Source organism: Diospyros lotus, chromosome 13, assembly GCF_014633365.1.
Source record: "Diospyros lotus cultivar Yz01 chromosome 13, ASM1463336v1, whole genome shotgun sequence".
NCBI classification, from domain to species: domain Eukaryota; kingdom Viridiplantae; phylum Streptophyta; class Magnoliopsida; order Ericales; family Ebenaceae; genus Diospyros; species Diospyros lotus.
The window spans coordinates 17,553,369-17,558,078 of NC_068350.1; positions in this window are offsets into that span (position 1 = coordinate 17,553,369).

The following is a 4,710-nucleotide window of genomic DNA, read 5'->3' on the forward strand; positions in this document are numbered from 1 at the left end:
CAATAACACACATTCCAACAAAATCAAGGTTCTTCATCCAATACTTACCAACCTCCTCATAGGAGATCTTTGGAAGATACCTTGCACCAGTTCATCCAAAGTCAAACAGGCATCAACAATCAGATTGCTTAGCTTGTCAAAAATCAAGGCCAAACAAATAAAGCTATAGAAGACATTAGGAGCCAGTTAACCAAGTTAACACAAACATTGAGTGTGAGAGAACTCGGAAGGTTTCCATCCCAAACTAATCCTAACCCAATTAGGCAAACCAACCAAATAGAAGTTTCAAATAGTGAAACCAACACTCATGAACAAGTGCAAGCAGTGATTGCCCTAAGAAGTGGAAGAATAATTGAAAAACCAACTGATCCTAGGATAAACCAACCTGCTGCTAAAAGGAAGAACCAAAAGATCATGAACCCACCATGGAAAAAAAATAAAAAAAATAAGAAAAATGAAAAACAAAAAGAAATTCAATATAGGCCCAAATCACATTTTCCACAAAAGTTGAATCATTTGAAAAAAGAGCAACAAAATGAAGATATATATGAAGTGTTTAAGCAAGTGAGAATCAACATCCCGCTATTAGATGCAATCAAACAAACACCTTCATATACAAAATTTTTGAAAGATTTGTGCACTGTCAAAAGAAAAACAAATGTGCATGAAAAGGCATTTCTAACTGAACAAGTCAGCGTCATTCTCCAATTAAAAACTCATCTCAAATACAAAGATCCAGGCTGTCCAACCATTTCATTCATCATAGGAAGTCAAAAGGTTGATCAAGCACTCTTGGATTTAGGAGTTAGTGTCAACTTGTTGCCACATAGTGTGTATCAACAGTTGGGATTAGGTGAGCTCAAACCCACTAGAGTGACCCTTCAGCTGGCTGATCGATCAATCAAATCTCCACGAGGAATTGTGAAGGATGTTCTAGTACAAATCGATAAGTTCTACTTTCCGGTGGACTTCATCGTTTTGGATACGCAGCCGCATCAGGGGCCTCAGCCTCCTGTGCTAGTCATTTTAGGTCGACCATTCCTTGCCACATCAAATGCCATCATCAACTGTAGGAATGGAATTTTGAAATTGTCATTTGGGAATATGACTTTGGAAACAAACATTTTTAGGGTTTCCAAACAACCTGATGTGGAGAATGATACTGAATAAGTTGATCTGATACAGACATTAAGTGAGGAGTACATTAACTGTGAATTTGCTCAGGAAAATTTTGAGTTGGAGGAATTTATGGAGTAGCAAGATTGCTCTCAAGAGAAAACTGAATCTGTTTTAAGCTGCTCACCCACACCTGAAAGGAAACCATTGCCAAACAACCTTAAGTATGCATTCCTAGGTGAAGGAGAATCTTTGCCGGTGGTGATCTCATCAAGTTTGAATCCTCAACAGGAGGAACAATTGTTGAATCCGTTAAAGGCACACAAGAAAGTTCTAGGTTGGACCATAGAAGACCTACATGACATTAGTCCCTTAATTTGCACCCACAGAATTTTCTTGGAAGAAGATGCAAAGCTGGTGAGACAAATGCAGAGAAGGTTAAACCCAAACATGAAGGAAGTGGTTAGGGGGGAGGTGTTGAAGCTCTTAGATGCTGTCATCATCTATCCTATATCTGATTCCAAATGGGTTAGTCCAACTCAAGTTGTACCTAAGAAGTCAGGAGTCACTGTGATAGCAAATGAGAAAAATGAGCTCATTCCTACACGCATCCAGACTAGATGGCGAATGTGCATAGATTATAGGAAGCTCAACTCTGTGACTAGGAATGATCATTTTTCGCTCCCATTTTTGGATCAGGTGTTAGAGAGAATAGCGGGACATGCTTTCTACTGCTTCTTAAATTGGTATTCTGGGTACAATCAGATTGAAATTGCCTTAGAGGATCAAGAGAAAATCACATTTACATGTCCATTCAAGACATTTACTTGTAGACGAATGCCATTTGGTCTGTGCAATGCCCCTACAATCTTTCAAAGATGCATGATGAGTATTTTCAGTGAATTGGTGGAGAATGTGGTAGAAGCCTTTATGGATGACTTCTCAGTGTATGGAGACAATTTTGAGAGTTGTCTGGAAAATTTGGAGAAAATTCTGGTCTGGTGCAAAGAAATGAATTTAGCGCTGAATTGGGAGAAGTGTCATTTCATGGTTACTCAAGGAAGTGTCTTGGGACACATTGTTTCTTCCAGGGGTATTGAGGTTGATCAGTCCAAGGTTGAGTCAATTCAAAAATTACCCGCCCCAAGGAATGTGAGAGAGGTTAAGTTTTTTCTTGGCCATGCTGGTTTTTATAGGCGATTTATCACTTCATTCAGTGCCATAGCCAGACCTTTATGCCGCCTCCTAGCTTTTGACATACCTTTTGAGTGGAATGGTGAGTGTCAAATTGCTTTTGAGAAGTTAAAGAAATCACTTGTTTCTGCACCTATCATTCAGTCCCCTGATTGGTCGCTCTCATTTGAATTTATGTGTGATGCTAGTGATTATGCGATAGGAGCTGTGTTAGGGCAGAGGAAGGATAAGAAACCTCATGTGATATACTATGCTATCAAAACTTTTAATGAGGCACAAAAGAATTACACCACTATAGAGAAAGAGTTACTAGCAGTTGTCTTTGCCCTGGACAAGTTCCGATCTTACCTCGTTGGGTCACTAGTGATCATCTTCACTGATCACGCTGGTCTGAAGTATTTGTTCACAAAGTAAGATGCAAAACCCCGTCTCCTCCGATGGATCTTACTCCTACAAGAATTCAACATTGAAATCAGAGACAAGAAAGGAATAGAAAATATGGTGGCTGACCATTTGTCAAGGATTCCAGGTTAAGATCTCACACAATTTGATAAACCAATTCATGACAATTTTCCTGATAAGCAACTGTTTGAAGTGAATGTTATTCATGCATCATCTGTTGTCCCTTGGTATGCCGACATTGCGAACTACTTGGCAACTGGGTTGATCCCAGACCATTGGAGTAAGCTAGATAGGCATAAATTCTTTAAAAAAGTCAGAACCTTCTTTTGGGATGAGCCCTACCTCTTCAAGTATTGTCCTGACTAAATCATCCGTAGATGCATACCCGATCATGAGCAACAGAGTGTCATTAATTTCTGTCATACTCTTGCATGTGGAGGCCATTTTTTTGTCAAAAAAACAGTTACAAAAATTTTTCAGAGTGGATTTTATTGGCCGACACTGTTCAAGGATATGTACAAGTTCTGTTCAAGTTGCGATTGATGTCAAAGATTAGGAAGCCTGTCAAGGAGAGACATGATGCCATTACATCCGATCCAAGTGTTAGAAGTTTTTGACTATTGGGGTATGGATTTTATGGGCCCATTTGTCAATTTATTTGGTCATGAATACATCTTACTTGCTGTAGACTATGTGTCCAAATGGGTCGAAGCAATCCCGACTAGAACAAATGACCATAGGACTATTGTGAAATTCTTGAAAGAAAACATATTCAGTCGATTTGGGATACCACGAGCGATCATCAGTGATGGGGGTTGCCATTTTTGTAATAAAGTTGTGGCAGAATTAATGAAGAAATATGGTGTAATGCACAAGGTTGCAACACCATACCATCCCCAAACCAATGGTCAAGCCGAGTTAGCCAATAGGGAGATTAAACGCATATTGGAAAAGAATGTTACTGCTAATCGTAAGAATTGGTCCTTAAGACTAGTAGACGCTCTTTGGGCGTACATGACAGCTTACAAAATAATTTTAAGAATGTCTCCCTATAGGCTAGTATACGATAAATCTTGTCATCTGCCGGTGAAAATTGAGCATAAAGCATATTGGACAATTCAAAAGATCAACAAGAGTTTAACTAAAGCAGGCCTATCTAGGAAGTTCCAATTGAATGAACTTGAGGAAATTCGGAATGAGGCATTTGAAAATACACGATTGGCTAAGGTTCGCATGAAAGATTTTAGGTAGGGCAACAGGTACTCTTGTATGATTCTCGATTGCATCTATTCCCAGGAAAATTGAAGTCTCGATGGGTCGGCCCTTTTGTAATCAAGTCCATCTTAGGATATGGGGCTTTTGAGATAGAAAATTCGGAGTTCGGACAGCTTCTAACAGTCAATGGTTATAGGTTGAAACCATACCAGGATAGTGTTGAGGAGAATGAAGGAGTTGTGGATTTGGATGATCCATCATCATTTGATAAATAAGGGAAGTTTCATGTCATGTAGGAATCTGATGTTAAAAGACCACCTTTCCATTTAGGTTAAATGGATGTCTCTAAATTTGGGACATTAAAAAAATAAAATAAATAATAAAAAAATAAAAATAATAATAAAAATAATAAAAAAAAGAACAAAAAGGGGAAGTATATAAATATATATATATAAATTGTTTCTTTTCTGCATTATTCAAATAGTATTTCTCTGTGTGCAGTCTAAATAAAAATTTTTCATACAAGTTCATGTATTGAAAACCGCCAGATATGCCTATCTTCTATCCTTTTATTGCCAATTAAGGACAATGCGCAATTTAAGTTGGGGGGTAAGGTGTACTTAAGGTGTCTAAAAAGTATTTAAGGTGTCTAAAAAAACTTTACCTAAAAAAAAAATTTTAATTAAATTAAATTAAAAAAATAAAAATAAATAAAAATTGAATTGAGAGAGACAGAATTGACGTTGGTGGTAGCCATTTTTCTCGGGTAGTGCAATCACACTG